We start from the raw sequence: 16,597 nt of genomic DNA, 5'->3' as shown, positions 1-16,597 counted from the left end.
ATGATGAGCAAGTCGAAATTTTCCTTGAAGAAGAAACTTCAGAATGAGACTCTAGACTATTTGGTTTTCTTTCCTTCATTGTAGTATTTTGGTGACTTGGTTACTAAATTTATGAACTTTTAAAACCCATGCAACATGAATTTGTAATTCCTGCCCCATGAGGTTTATGTAAGTACACTTTATGGTCATTAGTGGTATGTTTGATAACAGGATATTAGAATGGCACAAAAGCTGTTATACCATATTGGATGCTTTTTTTTTGATTCCAGAAAAAATTCAACTTGGTCATGTAAAATGTAGATGATGCTATTGTGAGTCAAAGTACATTAATATTTACCTGAAAATTGATGCATAGAGGTACCCTGGGGGCAGGTAATTTTGCTGAGCCCCCTCAGCTTCTTGACAGAACGAGGTGAGGGCACATCTAAGTCGGTAACTATTCTACTCTCAGCAAGTTTAAGTGCTTAATCAGTTGATGTTGCTTTTAACCAACACAGAGGCAATCATGCAACCTCGTCCTCCAAGCTCTGTACCGTCCACCTGGCTAACTTGAGGTGTGGTTAGAATTCTACAAAGGGATATCTTAGGATGATATCTTAAGGCCATTTATTGGGCCCATATTTTGGTGCCAAATCTTGTTACGTATAGAACCTAACTATTCAAGGATCAACACTCTCTTCTTACGAATAAAGTCACTTTTACACCCAAATTGTGCTGACTCAGGATTCCGTCACATCAGGCAGGACCACAGACCCCTCAAGTATTTTTGGAAGTTCTAGGGATTCCTCACTGATTCACCAACAAGCTTAACTCTTGGGTGCAGCTTACTCCCCGCAGGCTTCTGTTGGGCTCCACCGTTTTAGCTGCTGCTGTTCCTGTAGGAGAACGCTGCCCTGCTTAGATGGTCCCAAACTGTGAAACTCCTAAGTTGCCGAACTAGTGCTGTGTTCACAGAGCACAGGATCCCTGCCTCTCCTCTCACAGGGGCTGGTCCATAGGGCTGGGGTCGGGACCAGCTACCACAGCATCTCTCATTGAGCTCAGCTCTCCTGTCTCTTCCCCCAGCATACAAGCCCACAATCTCTGCAGAAAACTTCCCCCACACAAGCCCCCTTTTCAAAATGTCTATCAACCCCTGCAAAGATGCCTGGGTAGTTGGCAGTCTCTCCTTGTCTGGCAGTATCATCTTCAGCTGAGTCGTGATCTCCCAGCTTCACATATATATGATTGCTAATATTCTATCAACAACCCCTTAAAGGTATTATGACTCCCATTTTACAGGAATTGAGCAATAGGAATATTAAGAAATTTGTCTGAATTCACTGAGCCTAAATGTGATACATTATATACATTAGATTTTAAAAAATACTATTTTCCAGTTGCTCAGAGTACTTTATGAACCTTATTTCATACTTTGCATAAGATAGTTCAGGTATTATCTTTATTTATGGATGCCTCTGTGGTATAGAATGGGTAAGGAATTTGTACATAATTCAGATGGTAAGATCCTGCTCAGTATGTTATCTTTAAGACCTTTCTTCTCTGTAACCTCATATATCTTAGATTTTGCTCTTTTGGGGAATGGTGCCTCAAGGTATTTCTTTTCCAGTAGACTTTTCTGCTTATGGTTGAAGATAATATTTTAGACATTACAAAACAAAACTTAACGTCAGCTCTGTATTAGTCAGGACTCTTGTCCAGAAATGATAGAAACCTACTAGCTTGGGCAAAAAGAGGAATTTATTGGCTCATTTAATCATTCAGGGAGAAGCGTAGGGGTGCAGCAAGCTTCAGGGCCACAAATGAAGCTAGGATTCTCCATCTCTTCCTCTCTGTGTTTTTTTTTTTCTTGTTTTTTTTTTTAAAGATGTTGGGGGTAGGAGTTTATTAATTTATTAATTTATTTTTACTGTGTTGGATCTTCGTTTCTGTGCGAGGGCTTTCTCTAGTTGTGGCAAGCGGGGGCCACTCTTCATCGCGGTGCGCGGGCCTCTCACTATCGCGGCCTCTCTTGTTGCGGAGCACAAGCTCCAGATGCGCAGGCTCAGTAGTAGTGGCTCACGGGCCTAGTTGCTCCGTGGCATGTGGGATCCTCCCAGACCAGGGCTCGAACCCATGTCCCCTGCATTAGCAGGCAGATTCTCACCACTGCGCCACCAGGGAAGCCCCCCTCTCTGTGTTTTGACGTCATTCTCCACGTAGCTGGAGAACTAGCAACCAGCAGCACTCAGGTCCAGGGGAAGGACTTCCCCTGTCTCCAGAGATCCAGTTCTGAGAGTCTTGGGGAAACAGACTGGCCTGCCTGACAAGTCATAGGTCTGTCTCCGTGGCCAGTGGTGTGGGGTGTTACGGTGTTATGACTGACTGGAAACATCTGGAGTTAGGGGAAGACCCATTCTCCAAGATAAGTGAGTTGTTAGTCACAGAATAAAGTAGAATGCCAGGCAGACAAAACAGATGTCTACTAAACATGCTTTAATCTGTTTTTGAATAAAGTGAGATATAAATAAATGAGTGTTATTGATGTATTATTGTAAAGTGTGATCTTCATGAAAAGGTTTAATTACTTAATTATTAACATACCACCTGAACACACAAGTGAAGTTCATACAGCCAGCTGTCACTTATCTTCAAACTTATGTGAGTACTCTAACACTCTTATTTATTGAAAATATCTTTCCCTAATCCAGTTTTCCAAATATTTCCCCTAGGTTATTTTTACCCTTCCTTATAGTGAAGACGCATCTGAAAACAGGAAAAGATCAGTAGCCTAAACAGGAATGGTTAAACAAAGTATGGTATTGTTTAGGTATTATTTCCCTTTTATGTCTAGCTGATTAATAGGATATTTTAGAGTTATTTTAACCTAACCACCCCTTTTATACAGAAAAAGAAGAGGAAGGAGGAGGAGAGTGGGTAAGAGGAGGAAGAGGGGCTGTGACAGAGGCCTTTTTTTTTTTTTTTTTTTTTTTGCGGTACGCGGGCCTCTCACTGCTGTGGCCTCTCCCGTTGCGGAGCACAGGCTCCGGACGCTCAGGCTCAGCAGCCATGGCTCACGGGCCCAGCCACTCCGCGGCATGTGGGATCTTCCCAGACCAGGGCACAAACCCGTGTCCCCTGCATTGGCAGGCGGACTCCCAACCACTGCGCCACCAGGGAAGCCCGACAGAGGTCTTTTGATTGCATGGTTGACCTACTCAAGACAAACTCAAGAGAAGACAGACTTATTTGAAATGTGGAGGTCTCCTGAAAATCCAAAGGCAGGAGTCAAACTTCAAGAATGGAGACAATAAGGACTCTGATTTTAAACTCTGACATGTAAAGAACTTGGGAATCTCTACTCCCATCCTTCCAACTTAGAAAAAGCCAAATTGAGAGTCAATGACTTTTCTTGGACTCGTAGAGAAACCACCACCCCCAAATCTGGACAAACATGTGCATCCAGAGAGTCAGTTGAGATCTGCCTGCCTGGAGCAGAAACCTTTGGGGCCGTAAACTGGTAGGGACACTAATGTGGTTATTTTGTAGAACTACTGAAGTCTGAGTGTGAACTAATACGAGAGTGAGAAACTCCTGAGGGCCGCGATCTTACGGGAGCCCCCCACTTGCGTGGGCTTTTACCTCCAGAAACCGTGTTGTCACGAAGCAAAGATGCAAGAAAAACCCCTCATGACCCGAGCAGGAGCCGGTGAAGAGTAATCATGTGTAAAACTCCAGAGCCTTCTCCGTAAGACCGACTCTGCAGGAAAAAGGACGTTGCTAACGCCTTATCCCAGCTGGGGCCAGGGCATTCCTCCCACTCCATCCCGTCTAGTGCTTTTTTTCTCACCTAAAGTGGGGAGGGGGACATCGTCAACAGGCGTCAGGGTTTTAAGGAAATATTGAACATATTGGAAACTCTGTAGCCAGTGAATGGAATAAGAAGTAGGGGTGGGAGAAGCTGCACTGCTGGAGAAAGGCTTGTAAAGATCAAAGCCCACGGATGCAGGACCACTTAACAGACTGACATTTAATCAGAAGATTATAAAATTCTCCTTCCCCAACACGTGACCGTCACACTAACAGGGCTCCAATATAATAACGAGATTACAGTTGAAAGAGTCGCAAGACACAGACTCTCTGAGGAGGACTACTCAGGGAAGCCCAAAGTCAAGGGGGGAGACAAAAGCAGGGATGCTAGAGGGATTTGAAGCCTCTGGCACTTCCAGCAACCATTACATGTACCCCAACCCTGAGATTAGCTTACATCCTCATGCTAAAGGCCTGTTTACCTCAGTTCCTGGTACTGGATACGTCATGTCTGGATTTCAACAAAAAATTACAAGGGAGGCCAAAAGGCAAGACAAAAAATTGTCTTTTTTGTTTTTAATGATGTCTTACTTTATTTCTTTAATTTTCATTTATTTATTTTTTGTCTGTGCCACTTGGGCATGTGGGATCTTAGTTCCCTGACCAAGGATCGAACCCAGTCCCCCTGCATTGGGAGCACAGAGTCTTACCCATTGGACTACCAAGGAAGTCCCCAAAAAACATAGTCTTCATCATCAGAACCAGAGTCAGAGATGCACAGATGTTGGAATGATCAAACAAGGAATTTAAAATAACTATGATTAATATATTAAAGGCCCTAAAGGAAAAAATAGATGACAGGCAAGAACAGATGGGTAATGTAAGTGGAGAGATGGAAACTCTGAAAGAATCTAGCAAAGAATTTTGCTAGAAATCAAAACACTGTAACAGACACGAAGAGTGCATTCAGTGGGCTCATCTGTAGATTTGACACAGCCAAGAAAAAGGATCAGTGAGCTTGGAAATAGGCCCTTAGACACTTCACAAACTGAAATTCAAGATAAACAAAGAATGAAGAAATAGAACATCCAAGGACTGTGGAACAATTTCAAAAGATGAAACATACAAGTCATCGGAATACTGGAAGAAGAGAGAGAAGAATTATTTCAAGTACTAATGCCCGAGGACTATCCAAAATTAACGACAAAAGCCAAACCACAGATCTGGGAAGCTTAGACAACACCAAAGAGGAGAAATACCAAAAACAAAAAGAAAAACCCACACGTTGCCGTATGATATTCAAACTGCAGAAAACCAAAGGGAAAAAGAATGGAGGCAACTCTCACATACCAACCAGGAAATTTCAGTCATGACAGTTCTGCTTTTCTCTTTTCTCTGCACCATTCTAGACTTTATGAATGTTTTCCATGAAGACCATCAAAGGCCTTTCTTTTTTTTTTTTTTTTGTGGTACGTGGGCCTCTCACTGTTGTGGCCTCTCCCGTTGTGGAGCACAGGCTCCGGACGCACAGGCTCAGCGGCCATGGCTCGCGGGCCCAGCCGCTCCGCAGCATGTGGGATCTTCCCGGACCGGGGCACGAACCCATGTCCCCTGCATCGGCAGGCGGACTCCCAACCACTGCGCCACCAGGGAAGCCCCATCAAAGGCCTTTCTAGCTCCAGTTTTATCTCATTATTTTACAGCTCTAGTTCTTCCTTTAACACTTCCTAGTTTCTTGTTTCCCAATTTCACATTCTTGACAGAATTATGATTGGCCTGTTCATCATTTGGAGGCAGTAGAAGTCACTGAAGGAAGTCTCTGGGTGGGCTTCCCAGAATCAGTTGCCCACCTCAATCTTTGTTTCAGAGGGTGGAATAACGTATAAATATGGTTCCTTCTTACTCAGCAAGGACAGTTAGTAAGGCACTGTTTCTTGGTGCTTGTGGGTGGGGTAGGCCATGATGTATACTTCCACTATAGAACAAATTACTAGGTGGATAAAGGAGTCTCAGAGGGGTGAGGTGATTTGCTGAAGCAGCCAGTATGACTCAAGACTCAAACCTACCTCTTACTAACTCTTTACTCAGTGATCTATTACATGGATTAGAAACAAGCGATTAAGAAAAATATACTGCCTCTTGAACATCATCTTTTAAATTATTCCTGCTCTTCCTTAGACTGTTATCAGTCTTTTTAATTCTAGAAATGTCATTATTTACTAACGATCTGCTGCAATACTACATCTTTATTTAGGATAGAAATCTAAGAAGTCACACCACCTCTTTTTAAGACCAGTGCCGTTGCCGGTTCCAGAAATTTTCTTCCCACTAGCTCCAGTCACATGGGGCCCTTGGCATAATAGAGAACACAGACACCATTTTACTCAGTGACTCTCAGAACATTTTATTGCCCCTGCGGTATCTATCATACACCCTCATTTTTGTTATGATTTGAATCGCGTCCTTCCAAAAAGGTATTTGGAAGTCCTAACCCCCAGCATCTCAGAATGTGATCTTATTTGGAAATAAGATTGTTGCAGGTGTGATTAGCCAAGAGGAGGTCATGTCGGAGGTGGATGGGCCCCAATCCAATGTGACTGGTGTCCTCCTAGGAAGACAGTCACGTGGAGGCAAAGACACACAGGGCGAATACTGCGTGACGAGAAAGGCAGAGACTGGAGTGACGCAGCTGCTAGCCAAAGGATGCCAAAGATCCCCGGGAAGCCACCAGAAGCTAGAAGAGGCAAGGAAGGATCCTCCTATGTGTTCCAGAAGCAGAAGGAGCCTGAGTCCTGCTGATACCTTGACTTCAGACTCAGCGTCCAGACCTGAGACATTACATTTCTGTTGTTTTAAGCCACCGAGTTTGTGGTACTTTATTAAGGCAGCCCCAGCAAACTAATATAATCGTCAACTGCTGTCTGAGCCTAACACAAAGAGGGAAAGTTCTGCAAAGCTTTTACTGCACTCCCCCCTCCAACTCAGATAAAAATATAGCCTTGACCTTCCAATTCTGCCTTCCCTCAATACAATGAAAATGCATAAAATGAAAGGAACACAAAAGATTCCTAGTGTTTCTCTTGTCAAGATACCTTGCTTCGGTTTACATTCCACAGTTTCTACCACATCTTGGCATTGAATTCAGTATCCAGCTTTGACTATCCCAAAGGACCTAGAGTGTACAGGTCTGTGTGGCGGGCTTCCTGTAAGAGGGAGCAGGGATATTACAGAGGCAACTTAAAACACTTAGCCATGAGCAACAGTAAAGTGATCGTGAAATGTCTGGCTGCTCCAGGGTATTCTGCCTGGAGGAGAGAATGTGTGAAACCCCCCAGAAAGTGTGGGAGGGCTGGAGTATATAAAAGTGTTGTGCCCTTATAAACTCACTCTGGTTCTATTCAAATTTTTATCATGTGCATTAAGCTTCTAGCATCATGCCCTATCATATGGTATTTGCAATATGAATTTTTAGCTCAAAATAATTTCACCTGAATAATCTGCTGAAAAATTGTACTGCGTATTTGCATCTCAGAACAACAAAAGTTAGTTCACTGTATGTGGTTTGCATACTTCCCAATATTTATGAAGTGTACCCAATTAAACTTGTATGCTGTTTATGCTGCCTTTTTACACAGTTCTCTACTTAAATAGCTCTTGATTAGTGAACGAATCCTAATCAGGGTGGCAGGAAAAATGCCATCGGTATATCATACATCATTGTATTTGTAGGAAGTAGGCTAATGTGGCGCAAAATAATAAGTGGTGGTGTTCAGTGGCCCAGAGTAGATGCACAATAAATATTTATTGAATGAATGGACGAGTGAACAGATTCTGAGCAAAACTCATACATAGCCACAGGGACAAAGAGACATAGCTACATATTGAACCGTCCTTACAAAGAATGGCACATGAAAGGGCATGAATACATTGAATTAATCCAATTCTCCGGAGCACCCTAAAATTGCATTTATTGGGATACCTACAATTTTGTAAGACAAAATGTGGTTGAATGTCTCTTAGCTCAAGGCGTAACCCCGGAAATGCAGAAACAGGCCTATAAATGCCTGTGCACGTTATAAATGTGCCGCCGTTCAGATTAAGTGTCCAAAGGAGGTGGGGTGGAGTATTAATCTTGATCATTCTAGGGCTAGGGTAGCCTTTTCCCAGGTCTTGTGCACATTCATTCCTGTGCATCCCTAAACCTGTGGACCCCAAATCAGCATGTGGTGTGACTCAGTAACAGAAAAAAGGAAGTAGAACTTAGATTCCTATTTGACTAAGACAACACATAGGCAAATAAATCCCCCTTGGAGACCAGAGAGAGAATGAAGGGTCTGTCAGTTAAATCCTAGGATTTCTCTTCTGGTCTTTGCTCACCAATAAAACATGCATTAACTGAACATTTTAGCAACTTTATTTCATGCCTTCCACCCACTCCCGCCATGACCTCCAGGCAGGATTCAACTTGTTTAAAGCGATGAGGAGTTCATCTACCTATTATCTGTCTTCAAGCATTTAGAAACTCTAATCCACTAAGATTAATCTCTTTTTGGGGAATTCCCGGGTGGTCCAGTGGTTAGGACACTGCACTGTCACTGCTGAGGGCACAGGTTCAATCCCTGGTCAGGGAACTAAGATCCCATAAGCCACGCAGCACCGCCAAAAATAAAATAAAATAAAATACAAAAAAAAAAAAGGACTTCCCTGGTGGTGCAGTGGTTAAGAATCCACCTGCCAATGCAGGGGACACGGGTTCAAGCCCTGATCCGGGAAGATCCCACATGCTGCAGAGCAACAAAGCCTGTGCGCCACAACTACTGAGCCCACGTGCCACAACTACTGAAGCCCGTGCACCTAGAGCCCGTGCTCCGCAACAAGAGAAACCACCGCAACGAGAAGCCTGTGCGCTGCAATGAAGAGTAGCCCCTGCTCACTGCAACTAGAGAAAGCCCGCGCGCAGCAACAAAGACCCAACACAGCCAAAAATAAATAAATTTAAAAAAAGAAAAAAGAGATTGATCTCTTTTTAACAGAGAATTGTTTTTAGAATCCCAGTTAGGAACTATGCATGGGTAATAGGCTTCCTAGAATCTCTCTTCTCATCTTGGAAAATTTCGGGGGTGGCCAGCGTTTTGCATATTAATATTTAATTGACAATATTTGATGTATCATTCTTAAACTTGATCTCAGAATCTTCAAAGTATTAAATGATGTGTGTAACAGGAGGCCCGTATACCTCTTTCCTCATAAACAAGTCTACGGACCTCAGCTTGGGAACACAAATTAGTTGTTCATTTAGAAAAATAAAAACTAAAACTCATTGGTCTTTTCTGCAGGGCACATTTATTAGGTCATCGATTAGAAGCTTCTCTGAATATGAAAATTATTACTATGTAAGTTGTTGGGGATGCTTTTGGACTGGGTTGATGGGGAAGGCAGTAGCCAGCAGGTGTGGGACCAGACAATGGGTGCGGGGCGGGCATTGGGGAGAGATGGGGGAAGATGACAGATAAGGAGAGTAAAGCAAGTTAAAGATGCAGTAGTTTTAATAGTCTAAAGAGTCCAGCCTCTGCAGTCACACTGCCTGAGTTTCAACACCAGTTTTCCCTCTTCCTGGCAGTGTGATGTTGGGCAGACGTTTGGTGGATCACTTTCCTCCTCTGTAAAATGGGGATAAAAACAGTACCTTCCTCACAGGGTTGTTGTTGTGAGGATCAAGTGAGTTATTGTATATAAAGGGCTTAGAAGAGTACCTAGAACATATAAATATTTGCTTCTGTTGTCACCAATTATTATTATCCTATACATGAGAACTCTCCCAAGATTCAAGTTACTTGAGCAAGAATAGGACTTTGAAATACCTTTTAGGATATTCTTCTAAATGACTTTTGATTATACTAATAATGGTTCTATCTGAGATGAAGAGTGTTGTCCAAGCAGAATGGTATGGCAATGGCTTAATTTTATAATAGAGGAAAGATGGGCCTGTTCAGCTTGGGGGTCTACTTCCCCCAACACTCACCTTGAGTGAATCAAAGAAATCAGCTATTGCTTGCTATATGCTGTTTATCCCAGGAGGTACCTGCTATGAGATCTCAAAAGCCTCGACCATTATTATGGCTCATTTTTTTAGTTACAATTATTGTGAGTCTTTTTGTTTGTTTCTTTGAGAGTGTGAGACACAATTTGTGGATTACTTCCTTTATCAATTCAGACAGGGCTTCCTTGGAAAACAGCATCCATTAACTCAAGTTTCCTCACTTTGGGGTCCACAATATACCTGATCTATTTCTATTTCCCTATTCTCTATTCCCCACCAAACACACACACACACACACACACACACACACACACACCCCTGAAGACCTTGTGCTTTATTTTCTCCTTTCCCTTGATTATGGACCCAGAACTAGAGGGAGAAAAAGTCTAAGAAGCATCATATTTGATTGAACTGACTCCAGCCTTTTTGCCATAGAGTTTCTTGTTTTTGTTTTTTGTTTGCTTTTGTTTTTATGGCCTAGACTCCAGAGAGAACTGGAAGAGAAAAATAAATGTAAACTCAAAAGAGACTCTTTGTAAGATTAGGGAGATTGATTATATATGGATGCATTCCATTTGTTTTCATTTTTGTAAAATAGCATCTTGGCTCTGATTATGAGTTACATATATTCATTGTAAAACATTTGGAAAATAAAGAAAGGAATGTAAAATATAAAAATCACATGCAATCCTCCTACTCAGCTATAAGTATTAACATCTCTGTATAGAGCCCACTAGGCCTTTTCTTTTTTTTTTGCGGTACGCGGGCCTCTCACTGTTGTGGCCTCTCCCGTTGCAGAGCACAGGATCTGGACGCGCAAGCTCAGCGGCCATGGCTCACGGGCCCAGCCGCTCCGCGGGATGTGGGATCTTCCCGGACCGGGGCACGAACCCATGTCCCCTGCATCGGCAGGTGGACTCCCAACCACTGTGCCACCAGGGAAGCCCTAGGCCTTTTCTTATAAATACATACACATACATATACTTTTTATTAAACAAAATTTGGGTTACAGTGTTTACACTTTATAAGCAGTTTCAGTTTTCATATAGTAAACATAACCAAAAATAAATTTCAGGAAAGGAAAGAAAAATGATCCTTCCCTTTAGGCTCCTCTTCCCTAATTTTATCAATTTCCTTTTCCTGTTCCTTTGCACTTTACCCTTCATTTATTCCATCCAGTTCTGGTTGCAGCTGGCTCCTTGTTTTCTGTGTCTTGTAGACCATGTAGACTGTAGACCACAGTTTTTGACAAGTTACTAAAATTTCCAAATGCTACACTTGATAAGCATGAAGAAATTACTGCAAGATCAAGGACTGAGAATTAATATTATTATAACTGACAAACAGTTATTAACTATAACACATTACGTACACTCAGTCAGCTGCTGGCCACACATCCAAATACCAGAATTTGGCACCTTATGGGCAGGAGACAGATTCTTGTTAAGATGGAAGCTTAAGTTTCAAATGGGATCTTTTTTCTCAAGAGAATTCTGCTTGTTTTTGGCCTTTCTATTACTTGGTTTCTCCCTGGGTTTTGTCTTGGAATGGCATCAGTAAGTTTCTGCCTGACATATCTAGTCTCTGGTGATAAAAATCGAAATGGTAGTTACCTGTGTGTGTGTGTGTATGTGCTGTTTCGACTGGAGACAGAGTGGTGCATCTGGGTGGTAGTTACATAGATGTACACGTATGTCAAGTATATTTGTCTACTTTACTGTTTGATGTTACGTCTCAATTAAAAAAAAAATACTGCTTGAGTCACCCTCTTGCCAGGCTGTCATTGGTTTAGGCTAGAGATCTAGTCAAGATCTAGTAAATTCCAGAGACTTATAGACCAGCCATTGTCTTAGCTATAGAGACCTCTAGCCTTTTTACTTCCTGGACTGTTCCACACAACAGCAATACTCAGAGATGCTCCCCACCCCATAAAAGGAGTTCTGTGGTCAAATAAGTTTAGGAAATGCTGCCCCCTTGGAAAGATTCACGATGCACATTGAAATGTTAAAGGCCCTAAAGTCCTACAGCAAAGAAACATGTTTATCCCAACTTGTCCTAAACTTACTTAACCATGAAATTCTTTTATTTAATACCTATTAATACCTCATTAGAATAATCAGCCCATGTTTAGACAAAAGCCTGGTCAAGAGCTGCCCATTAATACCCACCCCCTGGACCTCGCCCCTTATCAGGGGCAGATGAAGTGCAGCCAGGTGCAGGGGGCAGCTCTGGGCACAGGGCTGCCTTGGCCTCTGTCGCCTGCAGCCTCCAGCCAGGGCAGAATCTTTCAGCCGCAGCCAGACCATCCCAGGGGATTCCAGCAAGGCCTTATGTCCCAGTGACAGTGGCCCATACGGCCAGAGGGGAGGTGGGCTGAGCAGAGGCCTTCACTCCTGCATTCCCACTTCCCGGGAAGCCCTGATTGCAAAGCTGGAGGGCGGATGCTCTGGGAATTAAACCAAGGTGCTAGGTGTCCCTCCAGGACTCTGGCTCATTGAGAGTGAAGTGACCAAGCTTGAAGTGTCTCCCTCTGGTGTGAGGGCAGGGGCAGAGGCAGCTCTCCTGTTCAGCTGAGGCGTAGGATGGTGACAACTGCTGTGTGGGTGCTGTGAGGACCAGTGTGACACGGGATGTGCTCTGGGCTGGCTCTTCAGGGCACTCAGGTCCACGTTCTCCCTCACCTGGTGCTGAGGACCAGCTGGGCGTGTCTCACAGGTGCCCTTCCCTGGAGTGGGTGGGCTGGATCCTGATATAGCTGGGTCCTCTGACACAGACAGCACTTGTGATTTAGAGAGGAGGATACGCTGGCTGGTCAAGCCACAAACAACATAAAATATTTAATAGCAACTCTTCTTCCTCCTCAATTCTCTCCCCAGCCCTCTCTCTCTCTCTCTCCTTCTTTTAAAAATTTATTTTATTTAATTATTTTTTATACAGTAGGTTCTTATTAGTCATCCATTTTATATCCATCATGTACACATGTCAATCCCAATCTCCCAATTCATCACACCACCACCTCCACCCACTTTCCCCCCTTGGTGTCCATACGTTTGTTCTCTACATCTGTGTCTCTATTTCTGCCTTGCAAACCAGTTCATCTGTACCATTTTTCTAGGTTCCACATATATGTGTTAATATATGATATTTGTTTCTCTTTCTGACTTACTTCACTCTGTATGACAGTCTCTAGGTCCATCCGCGTCTCTACACATGACCCAATTTCGTCCCTTTTTATGGCTGAGTTAATATTCCATTGTATACATGCACCACATCTTCTTTATCCATTCGTCTGTCAATGGGCATTTAGGTTGCTTCCATGACCTGGCTATTGTAAATTGTCCCAGCCCTCTCTCTTAAAAATTTTTTTATTAGACTATTTTTTAGAGCAGTTTTAGGTTCACAACAAGATGAAGCAGAAGTATAGAGATTTCCCATACACGCCCTGTCCTCACACACGCAAATCTCCCCCACCATCAACATCCCCGCCAGAGTGGTGCATTTGTCACAAATGATGAACCTGCACTGATGCATCATTGTCCCCTGAAGTCCATAGTTTATATTAGGGTCACTCTTAGTGTTGCACACTTTGGGGTTTGGGCAAATGTGTGATGATGTGTATAATACAGAGCAGTTCCATGGCCCTAAAATCCCTCTGTACACTGCCTCTTCAGCCTTCCCCCTCTTTGCAACAAATATTTTAGTAGATTCCAGACCTCACGTGCACAGGCTGGATTTATCGAAATCTGTGCTTCGCCACACACTCTCTGCATTGGTCCCTGCTGGATGCTCTTTTCCTTTAAGATTATAGTAAAAATATAAGGAACACTCTGCACCACCAGCCAGTCCAAGAACTGGAACAGCCAGTACCTCAATCGTTTCCGCCTCCATCTGAGGTAAACATGATTCTGCACTTGGTGTTCATTTTGTTTTTAGTTCTGGGACTTGATTTTTCCTATTCAACATTACATTCCTGAGCTTTGTTTATATTCTGCGAGCAGCGGTAGATAGTGAATGTCTCCATGGTAGAATTTTTCGTTGTGTGATTACATCATTACATTATCCGTTCTCTTCTCTTGTTGTCGGGCCTTTGGGCTGCTCCCACGTTCGCTCTGACAAACAGGCCTCCTGTCCACACACCCAGGGGACCCTCCTGGGAGGAGAGCTGAGAGTAGAATCTGGATCATGGGAACGCAGAATTTTAACTTGGCAAGAGTTCTGGTGATGCACGTCTTCTCTGACATTTTCAATTATCAACACATTTTTTTGGGTCAGTCAAATGTGTGCAAAATTCCATCTCACTGTGACACGTGTCCCTTAGTGACAGTGAGCACAGAGGGCCTCTCTCCACGTCTGTGGGCCCCTCCGCTCTCCTGGAAGTGCCTGCTCCTGTCTTTTGCCCATTTTTCTGCTGGGTTGTTTGCTTTTGCTTCCTGACCCCTAGGAATTCTTTGTAAATTCTGACATTTGTCTTTGGTTGGTTTTGGGTACAGTGAGAATTATCTCCCAGTTTGCAGCGTGTCCTTTCACCTTCATTAAGTTATATTTTATTGTGTAAAAGTCCTTAATTGTAATGTCAAGTGTATCAATCTTTTCTTTTATATGGTTAAGGTTTGTGAGTGTGTTGTTTAGGAAATTCTTTCCTATCCCGAGGTCACATAGATATTCACATGTATCTTCTAAAGTTTTAAACTTTTGCTTTTGACATTTTGTTTCTTAATCCATTTGGAGATGCTTTTTGAGTGTAATAAAGGATCTAATTTTTTGTCCTGGGGTTTTCCTGCCTCTTTCATTGCATGTCTTTCTCCAAGGATCCATCATGCCACTTCTCTTATTTATCAAAGCCCATCTATGGGTGTGTATCCTTCTGGGTTCGGTGTCCTGTTCAATTGTCCAGTGTGTCACTTCCTGGGCTGACACTACACTTCATCCCACCCCCTCCCCCCCCTTTTTTTTTTTGGCTGCACCGTGCAGCACGTGGGATCTTAGTTCTCCACCCAGGGATGGAAGCCATGCCCCTTGAAGCACTAGTGCCGAGTCCTAACCACTGGACTGCCAGGGAAGTCACCGCACTTCACCCTTGATTGTAGTTTTACAGATAGCCTTTCAACTGGTGGGTAAGCCTCACTGCCTTCTTTTTATTCTTCAGGAGGGTTTGGATGGTTCTTTTTAAAAAGTTGAGCTGTAGCCTACACAGAGCTAAGTGCACAGACCCCAAGTGCACATTTCACCTACTCTTTATGTGGGCACTCGGTCCCATCACCAGCGCTGCCTCACCAGCCGCCAGAAGCGGTGGACAAAGCCCCTTTGTGGTGTGAGGGCTCTGCGGGTCAGGAACCGGCCGGAACCTCTTGACGCGGACTCTCCACGTGGCCCCTCCTCGGGATGGTTTGGGCTCCGTTACGGCATCTGGAGGCTGGGTTCCGCGCTGGAGCGTCCAGGCGGAAGTGCGCACAGTCTTTCCGTGGTCCTCTCTCTATTGATCGAGGGATCACAAAGGTCTGCTCACGTTCAAAGGGAGGGACTATCCACCTCGCACCTCAACAGGAGCCTCAGGTCCACGTTGTGAAAACCTTGTGGGAAGGGAGAAATGGACGCAGCCGTCTTTGTACAATACAACCGGCCACATCTGTGGAGCCACCCCCCAGGCCAAGGTGTGAAATAGTTCCAGTGACCTGGTGGCTCCTTGGGCCCCTTCCAGTCCATGCCAAGCCCTGAAGGTAATTACTGCCCTGATCTCTATGACACAGACTAGTTCTGCCTCATCTCCAATATTACCCGAATACCTAAATGGAAGCCTGTGGTGCATGCTTTGGGGTCTGGCCTCTTGCGCTCCACATCATATCCTGAGAGACTGACCCATATTGAGCGGTCAGTAGCTTGCAATTTTGCACCGCTGTGCAGTACTCTGTTGTATGACATGCAGTTTGTCCGTCCCACTACGGACAGACAATGGTAGGTTTCCATTTAGATCATTATGAATATTCTCGTACAACTTTTTGGTGTGCATAGCCTCTCGTTTCTGTTGGGTATATACCAGGAGAGGCACCCTAGCTCATAGGATGTTTGCAGGTTTAGCTTCAGTAGACACCGGCAGACGATTTTCCAAAGTGATTGTAGATTTGACTCATCAGCAGGAGCGCCATCTTGCCACAGCCTGTAATTTTTAGCCATTCGGTGGGGGGGGGAGGGGTGCCTGGTGCCATCTCACTCTGGCCTGTCCCTGGTGACTGCTGGTGCTGAGCCCCTTTTCCTGTTGATTGGCCATTTAGGTAACTTTTCTAAAAGTGCTTTTTCAAGTCCTTCACTCATATATTTAAAACTGGGTTGTCAGACCTAAGTGTCCATCAACAGATGAATGGATAAAGAAGATGTGGTATATATCTAGAATGGAATACTACTCAGCCAGAAAAAAGAATGAAATTTTGCCATTTGCAACAACATGGAGGGACTTGGAGTATATTATTATGCTAAATGAAATAAGTCAGACAGAGAAAGACAAATACTGTTATCACTTATATGTGGAATAAGATATCACTTATATCTAAAAAATACAACAAACTAGTGAATAGAGCAAAACAGAAACAGACTCACAGCTACAGAAAACAAACTAGTGGTTACCAGTGGGGTGAGGGAAGGGGAGGGGCAAGATAGGGGTGGGGATTAAGAGGTACAAACTATTAGGTATAAAATAAGCTACAAGGATATATTGCACAACATGGGAAATATAGCCAATATCTTATAATAACTATAACTATTTTATAATAACTA

The sequence above is a fragment of the Hyperoodon ampullatus genome, assembly GCF_949752795.1.
Source record: "Hyperoodon ampullatus genome assembly, chromosome: 1".
Taxonomy (NCBI): Eukaryota; Metazoa; Chordata; class Mammalia; order Artiodactyla; family Ziphiidae; genus Hyperoodon; species Hyperoodon ampullatus.
This window is presented reverse-complemented; position numbering follows the sequence as displayed.